We start from the raw sequence: 22,917 nt of genomic DNA, 5'->3' as shown, positions 1-22,917 counted from the left end.
ACTGATTGTTTCAATCATGAACAAATAACAACAATGACTCTGAAGATATTTGGATGACATAAATCCAAGTTGAGTTGAATTAAATTTGTTTTTCAATGATTTAACTCCAAATGGATGGATGGATTTCCTTGTTTTTCTTTGTTAAATTGATTAATTATGAAAAATTAAGCAACAATATCCAAAGCTTTCTTTAAAACAAACTTCTGATTCTGCTTTTACATTATAATAATCATATCTGACATGTTAACAACTATTTTCTGATACTGTTAAACTCTGACACTGAATAAAAATATTCAGTGCGCGAGTGGGAAACAGTTTTTTCAGCTTCTGACATTTCATTTCTATAATTTAGGATTAGCTCCTCTCTCCTCAGCGGCCGCGTTGCGGCGTGCAGAGATGCTTTGTGCGTCAGCGTCTCTAAGCGTGGGTACCACACTGCCTGCTGAACAAAAGACATTGATAGTTAACAAACAAGAGGGCGTGGATTCGTGCCGATCTGTGCAGCCTGCGGTTCCGTCGCAGCCATGTGCGACTCAATGTGAACGAGAACCAGAATCCCTTCTGTCGATCTGCAGCCTCCCAGCGGTCGGCCGTTGCCATGACTCCTCCGCCTCCAACAACAAGACTTTCCCTTTTGTTCTTCACGACTACCATCTCAGTTTGATTCAAGACTTTCTACGCCATGCTGTGATTAGTCATTACTCATTCTGCTAATGTGCTTTTATTCCCAGAACGAGTAAAAGCCAAGCCTAGCCTTTTGCTCTTTAAGGCTGAGTCAGTGCAGGTAAAAATGGAGACGGGGTGAAAGTCGTCACTGGAATTTTGTGTTTCAGCTCCAGACTTTGCCGCTTCCCTGTTAGCGAGGCGTAGCCGCTTGTGAATGAATGACGGCTTCGTGACGGCTTCATTAAGACCACAGATGGTAAGGGAAGTGGAGAGGAGATCGAACAAATGTAGAGCTGGTGAAATGTGAGGGAGGCCGCAGGACCTTCTCTCAGCGTGCGAAGCTGGCCGGAGACCAAGCAGCCTGCATGAGCAGCCTGTTCTCTTTATCCGAAGGCCGGCTGCAGCTGAGTCCATCCAGCTCCTGCAGGTAGAGTTTGATGCTACTTCTCTGTTAGCGGTGGATGAGTCAGCTGCTGCCCCCCAATATTTACGGGAAAATAATAAGAGGGGGCGAGAGGGATAAAAAACTTTATTTACAGATCCCCCGACCTCCCCAACATCGCTTTACTCCTTTGTTTCTTTTTTTATTTTGGTTTTGTTTCATTTTAGCTCGTGTTTCCGCCAGCGTTAAATTTGTTGCATGTTGGGACAGAATGGTGCGTTAATCAGGCGCAAAGTAGGTCAATGGTTTATAAACTGTTACAATCAATCAATCAATCAATCAAATTTTATTTGTATAGCACATTTCAGCAGCAAGGCATTTCACAGTGCTTTACATCATTACAAACACAGAATCACAATGCAATATAGAATCAATCATTAAGTCAAGTTACATCAATAAATTTGTAATTGATTACATTTCAAATACAATCCTAAACAGGTGGGTTTTAGTTGAGATTTAAAAGAAGTCAGTGTTTCAGCTGTTTTACAGTTTTCTGGAAGTTTGTTCCAAATTTGTGGTGCATAGATGCTGAAAGCTGCTTCTCCTCGTTTGGTTCTGGTTCTGGGGATGCAGAGCAGACCAGAACCAGAAGACCTGAGAGGTTTGGAAGGTTGATACAATAAGAGCAGATCTTTAATGTATTGTGGTGCTAAGCCGTTCAGTGATTTATAAACTAACAACAGTATTTTAACAGACAGTGGGTCAGAAGCTTCTTGCCTCATGTAACAGGGTTTCTGGGTAAAAGGTAGTAAATTAAATTAGCTCAAATTAAGACCAGGTAGTAAAAGGTAACAATACAATTTGACTTGGTAGTAAATTTTTCAAAAAACATTTCATGACCCCTTCAATATATTTGGAATTTTACATTGATGCTGAATTTTTGTTTTAAGTTCCTCTAACTATAAAATCTGTATTAAAAATTAGATCTACTCCCAGGACCTGAGCTGACGTTGATGGACTCGATTGGTGTCGCTGTCCGGTCTGCTGTGCGCCTGCGTGGTGTTGAGACTAGTGAGCGGTAAAGTGGAGGGACCAATGGTTCCAGCGGATCACTTCCAGTTCAGACTTGTGGGAATAATGATTTAGTGCCCACAGATTCTCTTTTATTTCATAATAATGCTCACTGGTGCTATTATTACCCCTAGCAACAGTTGCCATGCTGCTGACAATGATGTCATCAGCATGACTTCAAATGATGTCTGTGTCAGGAGGACCTTCTAAGGATGACTTTGTGATGTCATAGAGTCCGTGACACGACCAGCTGATCAGCTAATTCTCTGGTCAGTAAACAAAATTCATTTGGTCTTAACACACCTGAACAAAGATGACTGAAGAAAGCTCACAGAGTCAGGTTTATTTGAGACCTAAGGACTCTTTCTGAACAAAAATAAAAAAAAACTTCTCCAGAAGAGTCCATCCTTGTCCAAGAAGCTCCGATTACAGGAAGAAAAATTTTCTCAGCCAACTGCTTTGGAAAGTGATCGAAAAATCTGCGGACGGACCAACTCTGCATCTCGTCAAGGAAATATTTCAGAAAGAACATAGGAGAATTTTGCTCTTGCTTTTGAAAAGAACCGGAGAGTTAAATGTGGACGTGCTCTCTGAGGTGTCGGAAGAACTGAGTGAAAGAATTTTTCAAAGTATTGCCAGTGATTCTTTCCACTTTGCTTCTGGGCTGCATTTCATTGCACTGCTTGATTACCCAGAGGGACATGAAGTTATTGTGGAAAATTTCAAATGTCACCTGGAGAATCCTGTTCCTCCAAAGAAAAGGTTTGCATTTGCAAAAGAAAAGTTCATAAAGACATTTTTCCCTACTGAGGACTTGTACTCAGATGAAAAGTGCCTGAGTGAGGATTATACTAAGGCAGAGATGGACCCTGAGCAGTTTTTGAGGGATGCCAAGAAGATGGGTTTCAAACGTGGCACCGAAGAAAAAAGAAGATATAAGGTACAGAAAATTCTTTGGAGATTAATTTACAAGTCTAGTTACAGATCGAGTTATGGACATTACAAAAGGAAGCACACCGAACCGGTCCAAAGAAAGCTTGCTCCAAGACTGTGGGAAGCAGTAAAGGACATCGATTTAGTTTTTTTTGACGAGATGGAAAGGAAACACTGCCAAGACATTTTTCAACTTCTCTGTGGCAATGATGATGTAGTTCGAGAACTGCTATTCAAAATGATAACCTTGTTTCAAGTTGACCAGCCAACTTTAAATTATTATCATTGCAAGTTAAAAATCATCCTAGTGGGAGAAAAACATAAAAATACAGTACTAGTACATTTTAAAGAAATTTTGGGAGGGCGGCAAAAGTCAGTCTGGGAGTTGCAGGTTTAGTAATCCGTCGGTTCCTCGCCCTCGTGACGTGACAACCCAAACGTTATTTACAAGGTCATAGAGTGTTTCAGGAGAACCCTGGCACGTCCCAGGAAAGTTAACCTCCGAAAAGACTATCTTAGAAAAGCATGGAAGGGCTTTCAATATGTTGTCTGTTGTGGAGACGATTCAGAGGATTCAGACGATTATCAGAGGCAAAAACCGTCTCAGAGGGAACCAAACATTGAGCCTCGTCCTGCCTCCGAGTCAGGACCTGGCTCCGAGTCAGGACTTGTCTCCGGGTCAGGACCTGCCTCCAAGTCAGGACCGGGCTTTGAGTCAGGACCTGTCTCAGAGTCAGTACCGGGCTCCGAGTCAGGACCTGCCTCCGAGTCAGGACCAGGCTCCGAGTCAGGACCTGTCTCAGAGTCAGGACCTGTTTCAGAGTCAGGACCGGGCTCCGAGTCAGTACCGGGCTCCGAGTCAGGACCTGCCTCCGAGTCAGGACCGGGCTTTGAGTCAGGACCTGCCTCCGAGTCAGGACAGGGCTTTGAGTCAGGACCTGCCTCAGAGTCAGGACCGGACTCCGAGTCAGTACCGGGCTCCGAGTCAGGACCGGGCTTTGAGTCAGGACCTGCCTCAGAGTCAGGACCTGTCTCAGAGTCAGGACCGGGCTCCGAGTCAGGACCGGGTTTTGAGTCAGGACCTGCCTCCGAGTCAGGACCGGGCTTTGAGTCAGGACCTGCCTCAGAGTCAGGACCGGACTCCGAGTCAGTACCGGGCTCCAAGTCAGGACCTGCCTCCGAGTCAGTACCGGGCTCCGAGTCAGGACCGGGCTTTGAGTCAGGACCTGCCTCCGAGTCAGGACCGGGCTTTGAGTCAGGACCTGCCTCAGAGTCAGGACCTGTCTCAGAGTCAGGACCGGGCTCCGAGTCAGGACCGGGCTTTGAGTCAGGACCTGCCTCCGAGTCAGGAACGGGCTCCGAGTCAGGACCGGGCTTTGAGTCAGGACCTGCCTCCGAGTCAGGACCGGGCTTTGAGTCAGGACCTGCCTCAGAGTCAGGACCTGTCTCAGAGTCAGGACCGGGCTCCGAGTCAGGAGGCAGCTCTGTTACTTGTAAGTTGGTGCACTTGAAATAAGATAAGACTAGGATATTTGCACTAGAACCTAAACAAAAATACTTGGTAAGAAGTTTTTGCAGTGCAGAGTGAGACGTTGCTGCTGCAATAAACGACTGATTGATTCCAACACATAAAATTGATTTTTACACGTCTTCACCAGGTGTGCTAACAAATCTGTCCCCACATGCCTTCAGTTTTTCAAAATAAGAGAAGAAACTAAGGTGAATCAAAATGCCACAGTGCCTGGATGCAGGATGCAAGAAAACAAAACATGACTTTTCAAAATCTCTGAATTTGAAAAGTCCAAAACTTGCTATAAAAAAAATCATAAATGTTCTAAAATAAAACAAATACATGAGTTTGAGTCAAAAATGTCTATAGCTCTGCTCACGATGAAATTAAAATTATAAGAAAAATACTTTGTGCTTAACATTTTTTATTAAGAATAAATAAAATTGTCATTGAAATTTAATGACCAAAGTGACAAGGACAGAACATTGTCTGGTTCTTTAATTGGCAGATTTAGGTACATTTTGGGAGATTTAGGAGGGTTTGAGTGTGTGGTTCTACAAAACAGAGTAAACTAACATAATACAAATTACAATCATGTATATGAAGTATACATCATATTAGCAGGCTACATAACATATTAGTCACATTCTTGTCTTCTAGACCCAAAAGGCTTTACTAGGCCTAAGCCATATTGGGTAACATTCTTCCCATTACTCCAGTCTTGTGTTTCAGTTACTTGTAATGTTAATTAAAGTAAAAGATAACAACATGATAAAAATCACTAGTTTAACTGAAAACTTAGCTTAGTTTAACCATAGCTTTTACAAAGTGAGAAAACAAAAAATGTTCAGAGTTACAAAATACACAAATTATCTTTCTAAAACACAAAATATACTGTAGTATGGACACACACTTGTAGAAACTACATAAAATGCCTCCAAACATGGCTACTGCCGATTTACACTGCTACAACCAAAACAAAACATTGCTCACAAAACGGCCGCGCCCCCTAATGGCCAGGATAGGAATTGCACCACAGTCAGAGCAGCAGCAGCAGCAGCAGCATCTGTACTTACACTTTGGAAAGTCCCATCAAAGACTCAGCATTTTACCAGTTTAAGAGCCAAATTTTGACAAATTAAAGAGAAAATTGTTCTCAGCATGCAGAAGTGCTTGACTTTATAAGCTCCATCTGTTTTACGTTTCACACATACCTTAAAGGAATCACTACGTTATTAATGATTAATTTCCATGTTAGCTAAGCCCCATTTATACTTTATGAAATCAAAACACAGACTTAGCCAAGCCAATAAATATCCAACCTAATGAGGTAACCGAGGGGAAATCACGGGGCTGGGTTGTCATCTAGATTCCAGAATGCTGTTCAACAAGTTCAACTGCCACCAGACACAGATTTAGTAGCTTTCTAATGGTGTCTTGTTGAAGTGAGGGATTTATGAGTGGAGCTGCAAAGCACAAAACATTAGGACGGGTGACAGAAGCTGCCTTCTGGACGAAGCTCCTCCGCTACAACATGCTGTAAATACAGCCTGGGAGAAACGGCCTCTGAGGGCTCATTTGGACGTCTCATTTCCAGTCTGGCCAAAACATGTAAGCTAACATGGCTGACTGTTCCACAAGAAGCAACAAACGGCAGGCCGCTCAGACTCTCACTTCTCTCTGCACGCAAAGCATGAAAATGAAGGACGGCTGAAACCATTAATCGGTTAAATAATTTAGTCATCGAATAAATTAACAGGAAAAGGACATTTGATGAAAGAACAAGATTAAGAACCTGTAGCTATCCAATTATTATCATTGTCAGTTAAACCTAAAAATAATAAATAGATTTTGCCTCAAGTCGAGCAGAAAGCGCTGAACTTTTCACATGTTGAGATATTTTTTAGCTGCAGATGCCTCAACTGTTCACTAAAGGAATGCCAAGTTATTGAATTTTATGCAATAAAATGTTACTGTTGTTTAAAAAAGACATTGACATATTTATCTATTTACATTTTTTAACACTCAATGGTCAGAATAATCGATAGATGAATTGATAACTAAGTCGATTACTTGAAGCCCCAGAGTGTAGCAGTGATAGTTTTCAGCAGAAACCTGAAAGTTTGGTCAGCATTTCGTGACCCGTCTAACCCAAGTCAGTGAACTTGTCAACCTCTCTGCTGGCTTAGTACTGGCAGCTCTTTGCTTAAGTTTTACAACTTAGAGTTTTGACTTCTTTTCCAGTTTCATCATTAGAGCGTAATTACAGTTTATTATTCCAGCTCAGGGTATTTTCCAGCTTAACTTTTCTCAGGTCGTATAGAAAGGTTCAAGAGAAAATTAACGGCTTGTGCTTAGGTATGACAAAGATAAACAAGTAAAATACGACTTGTAAAATATATGATTGTGGTTTGTGAAGAATGGTTCTGGCTTGTTTTGTGAATTAGGGGGAAAAACAAAATGCAGCTCAGCATTGTTGTTGGTTTGCTTAAAAATATAACTGGAAAACTTTCAGAAAGACCAAAAGGGAAACCAGCAAATGGATGAAGGAACTAGCAATGAGTAAAGACAACCAGCGAGAATGACACTGAGAAAGGAAGGATATTATCAAACACAGAGGAAACTAAACCAAGCTAAATCAAGGGGGAAACACTAAAACTAATCTAAAATTCACACAGGCCAGAAAAAAACAAGTAAAAAAACCCCTAAACCTGGAGGAATAAACTCCTATTGCAACACCTTTCTAACAATAATGAACAAAAATAAAGTATGTAGACTTTTCACACATAAACATCAAGAAAATGATCAAAACACAAAAAGAAATGCAGTCCTTTACAATTATATATATATATCTTTACCCCTCCAGGGGGTCTTTTTTGTGGGCTCTAGTGTCCCTTATATGACAGTAGGCTGACAGGAAACAGGGAAGGAGAGGGGGGAAGACATCATCGGGTCCGGGAGTCGAACCCGCGATGGCCGCGTCGAGGACTCAAGGCCTTCAAATATGGGTCGCGCTACGCCCTACGCCACCACGGCACGCCCCAACAATTTTATATTTTTAGTCTTGATGTTTATTTTGTGATTATTAATAAGTGATTGCTGAGATTAGCTACCGTTGCTATTAGCTCATATAGATTAGCTATTTTAAACACCTGCTCTACTGATGATCTGTCAGAATTGGTGTGTGGGTCGCCTTTTTTATTTTTACCAAATTCCACAGCACAGTTACATGTTAAGGTTTTCAAAGTCAAGCTAGCACACCTGAATTACTACTAGCTGCCTTGCTATGTTTTTCTTAATGAAAACTTATCTTGTTTTAGTTATCTAGTTTTTGTAGTGTTGACAATTAATAAAGCACTGCTACTTTTATATATCAGGAGTACATTTAGGATTTAGCGCATTATGTTGATAACTAAACAGCTAAAACCAATGATAGTCATCGCCAGCAAGCAGCATTCTGCCCTCCGGCAGGGAGATGGAGGTGTGACGTCACGCTGCAAGTTGTCCGTAGAAGATACATTGTTGGTTTACATGAGGAAATGTGTACTAACACAAATGTTTGTATTTTACTACAACACTATCTATGATATCTGTCACTTCACAAAGTATTAAAGTATTTAGTTACTTGCCAAATTAGTACTGAAGATCCAAGCTTTAAATAATCAGTAATTAGAAATCGGTGCATCTCTACAGTAATATGTTTTAATTTTCCCTTTTTCAGTTGTTAATGTCTACAGAAACAGAAGAGACCGGCGTTATCAAACATAGTAAGACGAGACTAAACTCGTGCTTTGCTGTCACACTAAGAGGAAAATGTCAGGGGGGCTGCAGAGAGCGCTGCCAGTGGATCTGTCTGGACCGTTTGCTGCCACCTACACAACATATGGCTCAGCCTGATAACTAAGGCATTAATGACTAAGACTTCTGCATGTTAACAAGCAAACATGTCCAGATATCAGCTAATGAATGCGTCCAGCAGCAGGTGAATCCAGAGAACTGCAGACAGGTAGGTGGGTCATATTAACATGTTTGTAAGATCCTTGAGGGGTGAGTGTCGGTATTTGATGTATTGGCGATTTCCTCTGCTGACATTATCTCCTGAAAATAAATGATCCACCCGGCAGCCATAAAAACAAGGCAGCTCCGTGCAGATTGGTCTGTGCTGTCTGGTTTGAATCATTCTTTGTCATAGCTGGGTTTGCTGGTAATTGTTGCTGCGTATAAGTGGCTGTGCTGGGGCGGTGTGGTGAGCCTGGCATGGGCCCGGGGCCAGAGGCGTTTCATAAAAGGCCGACCACAGCGAGTTTTACAGCTGGACCGACCATCGACCGACACTGGGCCTCAGCCATTAGTGGTGAGAGTTGGGGTTATAACGCATGCATCCAACTGTGAGAGCTATTCACTCTCACATATATTTTATATTATCATCCATGTTTCAAAGATGGAACCTCCTGTGAGAATTGGATAGGGTACAAGCAACTTAAAAACAATGCATACCGCAGAGTCCTCTAGATGTTTAATTTTTTTTCCTTTTGTCACATTACAACCACAAATTTCAATGTATTTATTTTATTTTATTTGATGCACCAACACAGCTGGAGTGGTAGACATACTTCAGCTAATGTGCTATTAGCAGAGCTAATTTTTAGTTTAGTGCAATTGACCTAAGTTAATTTTTCTGGATAAATCCTAAAAGACAAATTTGTTTGGCTGTTTTGTAAACTTTCAGTTGAGTAAAGTTGATCCTTTGTGTTGAAGTTTTGGTTATCAAGGAGTTGGACGTTTCAATTGGTGCTCTTATTTTGAAATGGGTAGAGTTTACGCAGCACTTCCTTGCACTTTCAACAAGCTGAAATGTGCTATACAAATAAACTTGACTTGAATATTCAATGCTATATGATGAGATGCTCTCATACATACTGTATATCTACATATATTTTTAAATTATTTCTGGTTAAGAAAATTATTCAATTGCTGCCAAGCAACAAAAAATGTCAATGCTTTATAAATATTTGCTACTGCAGATGAGGACAAAATGAATGTTTTTGTCATTCAGTCAAAGTTGATGGAACTAAATAGAGACCAAAGAGAATCTGTTGGAGTCTGATGGAGATTTGTCATAATGAGTCTAAACATACAATCAAAGCTACAACTGAAAGGTGCAAATGGCCAAATCAAAACCTAAATCTGTGCCATGACCTGTAAGTTGTTGTAAATTGATGTTTACAGATGCTTTCCATCCAACTTTACTGAGATATAGGTGAAAAACTGGAAGAAAAATAGATAAGAAGACCTCCAAATGGAAATGCACGTCATATGATTTTCACAGTTATGCACTATTTTGTCTTTTATCACATAAAATCTAAATAAAATCATAACAAATGTTTTTTAACGTGAAGAGGGGAGTTAATCTCTTTGCAGAGGTTCTTCAAGAGTCCTTTCTTTCCATTTAAGCTCATTTTATACAGTCTATTGATTGCTGCCTGTAAAGATGTCTGACTTTCTCCCGTCATGCCAACCTAACTCTGCCATCAACAACGCTAAGGAGTGTGGCGCTCTGAACAGATGCGCTGCGTCACAAGATGACAACTCTGCAAAGCGTTGGGGGGGAATGAAAGTGAACAGAAGGATCTGCTGTAGTCTCACAATAATGCAGCATCTTTCACAGGTGACAGAAGTGGAAGTTTTTGTAATTCAACACAGACGGTGTGCTGTGACTTTGTATTCAGTAAAAAAAACCAATCTGCTACATGCACAGAAAGGAGCAGCATCCTGGACATCCTTGTGCATTTCCAAACGCACCCTTCTCATTTCACAGTCGACCCACCGCGCCGTCCTTCGCACTCCCTCGGACACCACCTATCATCTTCCTCCTCCTCCGCCTCCGTCCCTCCCCACCTGCAGGACCTCAGCTCATTGTTTTCGCCCTGCTGATTAACCTCTCTCCGCCCCGAGGAATGTCTCACATTGGGTCTCTGGATGAACAAACTATGACAGCACCAAAACACGGTCAGCTTTTTCTAATGAGTTCCAGCCACTCGAGGCTTTGGGTGAGTTGGCCCGCTGTGATTGACACCTGCTTCGGCGGCCATAGCAGCTGTGAATTAAAATGGATGCTGCTATTGCAACAGCACAAAAATATTTCCTAAATAAGAAGTGAAAAGAAAATAAATCCTATTATATTTATTCTTATTGTGTTACTGGCACCAGACCTAGGGGAATCTGAGCCCGTACCAAGTGGTGCACAGGCACATGAATCCTGTGCGACCAATATCTGTGGATCACAGAGGAAGCGAGTTGAAACAAAGTTACTCTGGCAGAGCTCGTTTATTCTGAATTAAATAAATACAATTACAATACAATTCAAATTCAGTCAACAACATCCGGAGTTTCCACAAAGAAATAAAATTAAATAAAATCCTCAAATAGGATAATAGCAAAAAAAAGAAAAATTTACTAAATTAACATAACCAAACTGAACAAAACATTCCATCTACAACACGCAGCAAACACCAACGTTTGTCAGTTACAACTGTTTTAACGTTGTCAGTTGCAACCGTCACAGCGGCTACAAAGGAGATCAAGAGACAAATAAATACACTTTTATGAGAAATAAAAATATTATAATGCTACCCAAATATAAACACCATGTTGACTGATCAAGCGATATAAATAAATGTCAAACTCCCAAGGCTCCAACAAAGAAAAGCAAATTATATGCTGACACAGATAAACGGTAATATAAAACTGTGCAAATTACACATCTAAGTTATACAATAGACTCCAAAACTAATCTTTACGTATGTACAAAACATTTTAAATGGCTTATGTAAGTTGCCTTTCATCCTACCTGTGGATCACAGAGTAAGCGAGTTGAAACAAAGTTACTCTGGCAGAGCTCGTTTATTCTGAGCTGCGCATGCGCAGAGCCAGGAAACTCGTTCTCGTTAGACCCACAGCGGCACGAGAGCGCCCCCACTGGCAAGAAGATACATGCTCACAACAAACACGTCTATATACATAAGAAAAAAACAGACAAAAGACAAGACCAATTCTAATTGAGAAAATAGGGGGTGTATTTTTTTAATTTATTTTTTCTCAACCCACTACACTTGCATCAGACAAAACACAAACTGGTATAATTTTAGTTTTTTTTTTTCAAATTTGCCAATAAGACAGGTTTTCTTGTGTGTAGCAACTGAAAAAGAAGCTTACCATGTATTTTTGTCTAGTTACTTGTGAAAATATCTTAGTGCACCTGAATAAAACAAAACTAACTTACACATAAGTTTTCAGCAAGATTACAGGAAGTTGTTTTAAGTAAATAATTATTGGACATAACTAATCTATATTAGTTATGTCAGGACTTAATTACTGACTTAAAACAAGCTCCCATGTCTGATACACTGTCATCTACTGGACAGCCAGTGTTCTGCCCAGCAGACAAGAAAAGCAAAATAAAGTGGACCAAGAGTATTTACTTATTGTTAAAACTGTCACCATAGTGTCACAGCTCCTTTGCTGCCTCCTTGTGGTCCACCTGGCATCTACAGAAATTCACAGCTCCCGGTTAGAAACAACCAATCAGAGCCAGGAGGAGGGCTTTAGTGTTGTCAATCATGTTTGTGTTTTCTGCTGTGTTATAACTGGTTCACCACAACTGAGTCTGCCATGAGTGCACAGGCTTTTTAGCATGGAGCAAAACAACAATCTTGAGCATGTAGAAACTTTCTGAGTCAAGTTCTGAGCAGGACGTACGCCAGCTTGATTGACAGATCCTCCTCCTGGCTCTGATTGGTTGTTGGTGAATTTCTGCAGATGGCAGTAGGACCGCAGGGTTCAATTTTTCATCTCAAAATATGGTGACAATTTTAACAAATATGCAAAAATCATATCGCTATAAAACACATACTGTAGCATTTTTTTTTTACTTTTTGTATCTTTTTTAACCAATAATTAGACTTTTTAATTAACACACCAGAACTTTCTTACTGTTTTATCTGTCTTATTTTGTCTCTAATTTCCTTGTAACCGTTCAGTACGTTGAATGAAAGCTTTTCATGAATAAACTTATTTTTATCATAAGAGTATGTTATTCATTTATTGTTTTGACAGGGCCCTTCTGTTTACAGGAAGAATCATCCTTCCTGCACTCAAAACAGTCCAGCAGCTTTTATGTTTCATGATGTAAAGGGACCAAATATTGATGCAGCAGAGTCCGTATTTGCTTCAAGTGAAAAATATGACTTTCTTCCTGAAGGTCAGTCCTTTAAGGTGTGTGTGTGTTGTGCTCTTGTGTATCCCACACTGCAAGCCAATTAGGAGCAGCATAATCAAGGAAAGTTTGAGCATCCGCCCCTTTCTTAACAACATAAAAACACTTCCCAAAATACTTTTCTGACATTGTGCATTAATTTACTGAGTGATCTGGGATCTAAATATGCAAAATCATCCAGCATCATCATCCTTTGATGTATTTAGTCTGAAACGAAGTCAAAGACTGGAGAAGATTCAGTTAGGGATAAACTGTAAGAGCAGGAAGTCTTTTTCAATTAAAGCAGCAGTGTGCCATTGTGAACATTCAGCTTTCGCTCTGTCACTATGAGCCTGAACGACTGTTGTGTGGAGAAATGGTGTTAGGTGGTGTTTTCTCCAGAGGGCTGCAGCGTGCAATCCGACACACCAGCCGAGGACGCGCAGGTTAGACATGTTTGCACCTGCTTGGTCACCCTTACAGGACCTCCACAGCAGGAGCAATGCCTCACATAATGGGAAATCAATTTTATTTTTGTTTGCCTGGGTAGGTGGGCTTAAGGAATAATTACTTAGCTGAGAAGCAGGAGGCAGAGGGAAGAGCCGGGGTATCCTGGTACATCCACTGTGGTGTTCCTGCTGCAGTGCTGATGTGAAACCAATACCATTATCCAGTTAATCCGTCATGGACAGCTCCTGCTCAGTAAGAAAAACAGCAGAGCGGGGCCGCATCATTGACGTGTGGAGCTGCTTTAATGAGATTCCTTGGGGTGCACTCTCAAATTGCTGGGATTTCATGAGTCTTCCAGCGCTGACTTCCCTCCATCTGGCTGCTGGGTCCACAGGGATGAGAGGCAACAAATGATTACACACTTAAACACCCTGATGCTCTTAACAGGATACTCTATTTGTTACAGTTATACCCCTGAAGCCCAACCCTGCTAGCTCCAGTAATGGTGAGACAAAGACTGTTTCAGGCAGATGATACTTAAAATACATCAGATTTATACAAATGGATGCCGCTCAGTTTAGCTTAGCTTAGCTTAGTGTAATGCCCTGATATGTTAGCAAGATTATCTGTGAGATGATCTCCAATATTTACTTAAAAGACATAAATATTGAACTGACATTATGGTGCATTGAACAATATAGACACGTTGCATGTTATTGTTTGCGTCCGGAAATTTCGCGCCTGCGCCCAACGCTGGAGGGCAAAAAGACGATTCTTTAACTTTCAGCTAAAAGCTACATTAGCTTAGCTAATTTTGCTAGTTTGACAGAAAGCACTACAGCATATATCACAGATATTTATCTTGGTAGTACACAGATGTGGATAGAGTACTCACAAACAGTAATGGAGTAATAGTTGTAATGTATTTACAGTGTTTATAAGGAACGAGGCGAGAGCTAGTTTGCGGTTTGTTCATTGTTGTCATAGCAACTCCGTGTAACCGCCTGCCAAGACTGCTGTCGTTAGAAATGTAACCGGAAGTGTGTAGTCCGCTCACAAAACGAAACCTGGAGACGTAGGTGTTGTTAATTTAGCGCTTAATGCTGAAAGCCCGTTGAAGAATAACTTAAAACAACGGGTATTCTGTCTTTTTTCTTTCTCTCTCTGTGACCGACCCGTTGCCATAGCAACTGGCGCAAACGTTTCACGCACAAAGAACATTCAGTTCGTTACAGTATTAATGTAGTAATAACTTTTAAGTAAGGCATTGGCTTGATATTTATTTTTAAATTATTATTGTGATTATCAATAAGTGATCGATGTGTTAGATTAGCAGTAGATTATTATTTTATTATTTATTTAAACTTTGGATGTTATTTGTTATAAATGAAATAATTTGCCAATAGATGAAATACTTTTTCCATCAATGTTAAGGCATTATTGACTAAAAACAAGCACCCATCTGGCTGAAGTTACTTGTGAGTTAGTTTTGTCTCTTAAATATTTGCACTAAAACTAGATGAAAAATACTTAGTAAGATTTTATGTTTGCAGTCAGTACCTTGACTAATTAACAGAGTAGTAGCTTCATCATGGCAAAATGATGAATTTTAAGTGATTTTTCTCAAACATTTCAGTCTCCCATCGATTCCTCCGTTGCCTCTCCATGATTTCACCCGACAGTCTCCTTTCAAACATCCGTTCATTGCTTGTTAAACGTCTAAAAAACACACAATGAAGCTTTAGGATGATTGAACCCGAGGTTGAAATCTGGATGCATCTTTATCCCAACCCAATTAACACCAAGTCAATAGAGAGCAAATGAAAAAGCCCTGGGGTGGCGGACCCCGCCAGAAAATGCCAACGGTATGAAGACGGTCAAGGCCGGCACAAAGACAGGAACCTCCTGGTTCTGCAGAATCCCTCTGAGAGATTCTGATTAGCGCAAAAGGAGGGGATTATTAAAGGCCTTTTCCTTTCATGGTGGGCGTGAATGAGGAGAGAGGGTATCCATTCACACGGGGCAAAGGGCTGGGAAAATGGCCGACTTTGGGCGAGAGGCTATAGAGTCTGCCCACTGAAGTGTGAACAACCCACCTCCCAAAGACACAGGAGAAAAAATTTGATTTCAAATGGAAAACAAGCTCAGAAGCCAAGGTCAATGCAAACATTTGGAAATCTCAACTTATCCTGTAAAACTGGCAGCATTTTATCTTTTTCCTTTTCTCAACCATATATTTTCCTCATTCAGGATTACTGATGGGCATGTTTGGTTTATTTCCAAAAATCCCCTAAAAACAGTGATTTTTGACAGAAAACCTTTGTGACACTGAATTGTCTCCATGTGGCTAATCCCATTCATCTGAGCTCATTATGCTTTGCCGTCTTTCAAACAGCACATGCCAAAGTGCTGAGGGCAGACCTGCTTCCTTTAACAGATTCTTGACCTTTATTTCAAGATTATACAAGCAGAAAGCTGGTCTCAATGGCTGCATGAATACCCAACTCCACTGTCATGATCAGGCTCCTTCACATCAGCTAACCGTTTGGCTTTTGTGACTCTCATTTGTCTAATTTGCTCACAACGTGTCACTTTCGAGGTTACGCTGCAAAAACACTAAATATTACCAAGTAAATTTGGTCTAATTTCTTTGCAAGTTGAAGTAAATTGTTTTTCCTTAATATTGATTTTAAAAAGTACTAGTTGCACTGGCGTGTTTTGACGTATAAGAAAACATTTTTCCCATGTTATAAGTGAAATAATCTGCCAGTAACATAAAGGAATAATTGACTTAAACAAGCTCCTATATCTTGCTGAAAAGTTACTATGAGTTAGTTTGATCTTATTTTAAGTGTACTAAGATGTTTCCACAATAAACTAGATGAAAAATATTATTAAAATTGGTATTTTGGAGTGTGGAAGAATGACTCCTTGTACTGGGCAATCCCATTCCTGGCAAGATATGAAGCAGCAAAGGAGGCAAACTAATTGGAACTGGTCCAGTCTTCATCTCAATCTAAGCCAAGGATTTACCCAGCACAATGGACCCTTTAGCCGAAACCCTTTCCTCTTTAGCTGTACAATTTGGAAGCACTGAAGCCTACAGAGGAACTTACATTAGTGTAATTGGAGGCAAAATAAAGTGCAGGTTGTGTTGTGTGCTTTCTGTCTGTTGAACAGCTGGGAGATAATGAAACACACCCAGGGATGAGGAAACATATCCAGTGACGTTCCCTCTCCTCTTTGTTTTCCTTTTCTCGTGACACAAGTGGAAAACAAATTAATCCTGTTCCCATGGCGACCAGCCTGGAAGACAATTTGTCAGGGGAGATTATATCTTTAAAATATCCTCACACAATCTTAACAACATATTTTTAGATTAGGCCAGTTTTGCTTATAAAGCCTCTCTCCAGTTTGGGAAAACAATATGGGGCTTATCTGCAATACGGCAGATTTTTCCACCGAATCCATCAGTGCTGACACAGAAACACTTTAGACTGTATTACTAAATATGCCATAATTAAATACATTACAAGATGTTTTTGCTTACTGTAATAGGATTTATTTAAAAACATCTGTTTTAAACAATTTACTGCATTATACCACTGTAACTTGTCAAAAGAATTAGTGAAATATCAATAAAAGTTTAATTTACCGTGAATTATGCTATTAAAAAAACCATGTAAGACTATTAAGCAATCGATACCAGGTAACTACAGGTAGTATTTGGTGTTTTAACTAATAAAATAGGCAATTTTAAGCATTTTGTGAGGTGGAGTTTAACATTTACATTTTATTTTTATTTATTTATTTTTATTTATGATCCACTGCATGCGCTTCAATTCTTCAGTAGAATTCAAATTACTTTATTTGTAAAGTGAATAGAGTTGACATTTGTTGTGAATTGGGGGCTATTTAAATAAATAAAATGTATTTATTTGATTTTGGAGTTATTACTCACATATTTTAGCAATTCGCTGACAGCTGTGGTTCCCAAGTCCTGTGAATGTCGGTGGTTCACTTTATCTTGATTCCATTTCAACATGTCAGCTAGCAAAATTGCCACCGATATTTATTGTCTTATTATTTGTGTTATTATTTTAGCTATCAATATCACTGTGATGATCGAAGAGCACAACCAAGAGTGATAACATGCAACATTTTTGCTCTTGTAAAACTGAAATGCAAAACAGAAAATTCAGCATCATTATTTTTTATGGTTTGGACATGTGCCATAAATTTCAAATTAAGAGGAAAATAACTGACTCAAACTTCAAGTATCATCAATAATGCTGTCATTTGAATTAATATCTGGTTATATCTGAGTCCATACCTCAAACTTGATCCTAAAATCATTCATTTGTTTTGTTGTAGATGATTTGTCCGTCTAACTCACCTATTTTGAAAACAAAACTCAAACTTTCCACCTGATTTATCTCACCCATGGTGCCTTGGTGACAAATTTTTTATTTACCTCACCTGTCATAATGTCACCTTGCAAAAACACAAAATCTTATCAAGTATTTTCATTTAGTTTCAAGTGCAAATATCTTAGTACACTTGAAATAAGACAAAACTAACAAGCAACTTTTCAGCAAGAAATATGAGTTTTTAAAACTAATTAATTCCTTAATATTGATAAAAATTTAAGTGATATAAGACAAGACCGTCTTGATCCACTGGCAGATTATTTTGCATATAACCTGAACTTTTTCATCAATATTAAGGACTTATTTACTTAAAATAAGCTCCTATATCTTGCTGAAGTTATTTGTAAGTTTGTATTGTCTTGTTTAAGTGTAATAAAATGTTTGTACTAAAAATTAGACAAAAAATACTATACAGTTTTGTGTTTTTGCAGTGCAGTGGTCATAAATTTATGCCTGATTGGTGCAGGCAACGCCTCAACGTGGGACACAGGAAGTGGTTTAAGTGTGTGTTGGTGCTTTTAGCTCACAGAAGGAAATGGTCCCAGTAGAGGGATTTCAAGGCTTTCCACTGTCTGCTCCATGTTTGTGGTTTCATTTTACTATTTAGAAGTGTTGCTGTCAAACAAGCTTATACTTTCAGTCAAAACTCTGCAACCTAAACATGAGTCAGGAGGAAGTGTGGGGAACTTCCTGCTTTATCTCTTTGGGTGTGCGCCTTCAAAAGCTCTCCTATTTAAACTTTGATACTGTACTTCAAAACAGAGATGATAAACTGTGCACAACAAATTTATTTGACAAAATGGTGAAATCCGAGAGAAAAATGGCCTCCGCAAGCTGTCGCCATTTGTCAGCGGTTTTCCCTATGTATACTCCGTGTAATTAGCATGGGGATGGAGGTCCGGTTCAGGCTGATGGTGTTGATGACAGCCCCTGCTGCCTCCGTCAGCTGTGCCGCATCTCACCCCAACCCTGTCAGCGTCAGGGTCCCTCGTCCATCTGCTGGAGGGCCCTTCCTCCCTCGCGGTCAACCACCTGGACATCCTTCAGCACCAAGGGGTCCTCCCGGAGCCTTCGGGGGGCTTCGGGTTCTTCGGGGGCGCGGCTCAGAGTTTAAAAGTCGGTCCTTAGAGGAGGCGAGGGCGTGAGGCAGAATGTGGTCGTCATCTCCTCCCCGTCCCACATCCTCGTTTTCTCTCTCATCACTCGCTCCTCCTGGATCAAGCGGAGTTTCATCGCAGCGATGATGATGAGAGGAGGCGGAGGGATCCGACACTTAGAGCAGAACCTCCGACCCGGAGTTTCAAACACTCTCCTGCACGTGAATTTATAATGAAAACTGATTTTTTTTTAGGGTTTTTTTTTTCAAGCTTTTAGAGGTAAAGTTGAAACATTTGTTATCAATCCATCCATTTTTCAGTTTTTTATACCCACTAGTCCTGTCATTGTAGCTAAAATCTTCATTAGCTTCAGACAATGGCCTTTAGACAAGACAAGACAAGACAAGACAAGCCAAGACAAGATAAGATAAGATAAGATTTATTGTCATTGTCATCAACAGATTACAACGAGATTGAGATGGTCTATCATGTTAATTTACAATAAACACTGAATAACAAACACTGAAATAAATACAGAATTTTTGGGAGGTAAAGTTGAAACATTTCGTTACTAATTGATCGATTTGAAAGGTTTTTATTTCCCACTGGGTCTTTCCAGCTAAATTCCTCCATTCTCATTAGCTTCAAACAGAGGGTTTCATGAACAATCTTTAATTTACAATGAAAACAGAATTTTGTGGGATTTTTTCAAACTTTTGGAGGTAAAGTAGAAACATTTTGTTAGTAATACATCTTTTGTCATTGTAGCTATAATCCTCTATTAGATTATAACAAACAACGGATTTTATGCTAACATGAATTTTCAATGCAACATTCCCCTAAACAAAACAGAAAACATAGTGCTTGGCTAAAAAGTAAGCTAAATGCTAATCATAAACATTGGTTTGCTAATGCTAAAGCACTACAGCAACACAATATTTAGTTAAAGCTAATGCTAAAGTGCTAACTTTAAATTCTATCTGCCATTGAAAGACTACAACCCTTACCAATTTAATTGTGTCATAATTTCCATTTTCTGATATTGTGTTTATGTTGACATCTAGTTTATCTTGTTCCTGTATGTTTGTTGTTTGAAATAAAGTTAATGGGGACAAAAAGAGAGCAAACATGTGGAGAGGAAATAGAACTGCTGTCTTCACCCACTTCAAAATAAGAGCATGAATATAAACTACTTGAATATTCTTACCAGTCGATAATTCAGAAGTCAAACTTTATTCAGCTGAAACTTTTCAAAACAGACAAGTAAGGCCTTAAACTATTTCTCTGTTTCAGAAAACAATTTAGTTAAACTGTGTATTTTTCTTACAGGAAATATAATTTTGAATATTTGCCATAAAATATAGAACATTTTTGAAAGCTATTAAAATCAGCATGGTAACATACAGTATAGTTAGCATCACATCTCATGTTGGAAATGTGATGTGATCTTAGTGAGTAATTTAAAGCTGCAACCTGATAACTTGATTCTGATCATGACTATGGTCTAATCATCTTCTTAAAATCTGATTAAGCATGATCCTGTCATGACCCCAAATGTTCCCACTCAGGTTTGTAGGGATAGAAACTGATAAAAGGTCTAATTTACAGACAGACGATGTTATCTGCTAATTCGTTGAGGTAAAAACAACAGGACAGATTTATCTGGGAAATATGCTCTGAAATGATCTCCCTCCGCAGGCCTGGAGGTTAACAGGCAAATCATTCATTTGTTAGACTTAACTCAGGCTGGAGAATCTGTGTTTGGGATCAGTGTGGTGCTGTTTCACAATAAAACGAAAGCCTAGAGGTAACGTGCATCAGAAAATAAATTTTCAACTCATTAAAATTCCTCTGTTGAGGATCTGATCTAAACTTTCAGCACAAATGCTCAGATTCAGTTGATGAACAGACAATATTTGACATATAGTGAATGTTGTTCCCACAAGTCTGAACAGGAAGTGATCAGTGCCACCTTGGCAGGCAAGCGCAATGCATAGCCGACCCATTTCTTTGAGACCAAAAAAAGAAAATATGTCCACGTTCTTGACCAATGTGTGAGAGAATAATATACAAAATGGAGGAGCTTCACCTGAAATCTAGGGATACATACAATCAGTGTTTCAACACACCCTAACCCTACTGCAGAAGCTAGCATCTACAGTTTCCCTTATCTCCTTAAAATTATTGCCTATAGTCAGTCACCTGATATCTTCAGCTTACTAGTCTTAAATTGTCTTTTTAATAGTGTAAATTAAACTTTTATTGCCATTTTATTAATTCTTTTGACAAGTTACACGTCATGTAGGCTGCATGTCATCTTAGCTAACAGATAAAAGCTAGGCTAATGTTGCTAGTTTGGCAGTAAGTATTACAGTAAATATTATTTATCTTAGTATTACACAGCGGTGGGTAGAGTACTCAAAAATTGTGATCAAGTAATAGTTGCGATGTACTTGTATTGTTTATAAGTTAGTAACTAGGTGAGAGCTAGTTCTACTGTTGTCATAGCAACTCCGTAGCAACCGCCTGCTATCAGTTACAAAGTTCACAGAAGTATGACGTCGCATGAGAGCTATTTATTGGTTGATTTGTCGTTACCAAACCTTTCCTACGTTTCCTGCTTAGTCAGAAACCTACATAATATCAGCTGGTAGTTTGGAGTGACGTGGTTTTATGTTGAACAGCACAGAAAAAAAAATGGCTGCTGACTTTAGAGCCAGACTGCTCCGCTGCTACTCAAAGGGACAAGTGAATAATGAAGTGCTTCTGGAGACGTTGAGGCCCGGCTGGACTGGAAGAATGAAAGTCAGGGTTGACTCAACAGACCTCTGTGCCCAGCTTCGCATTTGAGGATGAAGGCTTGCTAATTAATAATAAAACAAAAAGCGGATAGAAAAAAAAAAAAACTCCCACCAAAGCTGTGACTGCGAGATGAAAGAACCCACTGCTGCTTAGAAGAAGAACAGCAATTATAAGATTTGCACAAAACTGATAAATTGAACCTCTTTCTGCGTAATCCACCTTCCTGTAAGAAGAGCGAACAAAAAAGCTTCTCTGTGCCTAAAGGTTCCAGAAATGGGTTTAAATTGGCCTTTGATGCTCTAACAGTGACTGTAATTGTCGCTGTGCTCAGGAAGCGTGCTCCGACGGTTTGCCATGGAAACAGCCCTGCACTCTCATCCTGTGGTTTACTTGCAGCAAAGCTCTTCTAGACAGCAGGGCTGATGAGTCTTACCTGGCTTTCAGAGACGGGAATTGACACCGTGGTTACCGGCAATCTACGAAGCAACGCACATCCTGACAACCTGCGTGATGAAAGCTCCAAACCATCGACTTACACCTGCTGTTAGAGATGCCACAACTACGACGGAGAGATAGGGTCATAAGAACAAAAAAATATAATTGTGAGGATAATGTCATAAATTACAGGAATAAAGTTGTAATATTACAAAAATGAAGTTGTACCATAATAAAGTCAAAAATAATGATAAGTCGTTGGACTACAGGAATAAAGTCAAAATAATACTGGAATAAAGTTTATTGAAGTCAAAATATTATGAGGATAAAGTCATAATTAATTCAACAATAGACATACTGACAAGAATAAAGTAATATTTTGAGAATAAAGTCAATGATGTGTGAATAAAGTCATAATAAAAAGAGAATAAAGTCATAATAAAAAGAGAATAAAGTCATAATAAAAAGAGAATAAAGTCATAATATTACCAGAATAAAGACCTAAAATTGTGAGTTTACTCATAAAATCAGAATTTTATTACTTTATTCTTGTATTATTTCGACTTTATTCTTGTAATTCTTTTTTTCTTTGCGTATCTTAATACTTTGTCGTCCCAAACTGAAATCTGACCTGTAAGGTTTTCATGCATCAGTAAAGCTAAGAAAGGCACAAATCATGCATTCAGATCTTTGCAAAAACAGATTTTCTTTTTAAATGTGAAATGTTTCAACTCAGAACAAGATGAATAATTGGTCAAAGATACCAGAAAGATTTTCTAAAGTTTTATTTTGAATTGAATTTTGCATCAAAGGGCTGATAAAACACGTTTGTGCTTGAAACGCATTAGCTCTCCCATTTGCACCTCGTTGAAAACATAAGAACCCTC

General features: G+C 39.3%; 1 long non-coding RNA gene across 1 annotated transcript; it reads right to left on the bottom strand.

The window, feature by feature from the left end:
- Positions 1 to 12,496: 12,496 nt before the first annotated feature.
- On the bottom strand, positions 12,497 to 14,450 carry LOC114148484 (uncharacterized). Its single transcript, XR_003596295.1, has 2 exons — positions 14,197 to 14,450; positions 12,497 to 13,648 (listed from the first exon to the last, which is right to left on the bottom strand). It is a non-coding gene; the product is annotated as an uncharacterized LOC114148484 (long non-coding RNA).
- Between the last annotated feature and the right edge of the window lie 8,467 nt (positions 14,451 to 22,917).

Source organism: Xiphophorus couchianus, chromosome 7, assembly GCF_001444195.1.
Source record: "Xiphophorus couchianus chromosome 7, X_couchianus-1.0, whole genome shotgun sequence".
Lineage (NCBI taxonomy): Eukaryota > Metazoa > Chordata > Actinopteri > Cyprinodontiformes > Poeciliidae > Xiphophorus > Xiphophorus couchianus.
Note: the sequence above shows the minus strand (reverse complement) of the source record. Positions and strands in the feature narration are given on the sequence as shown.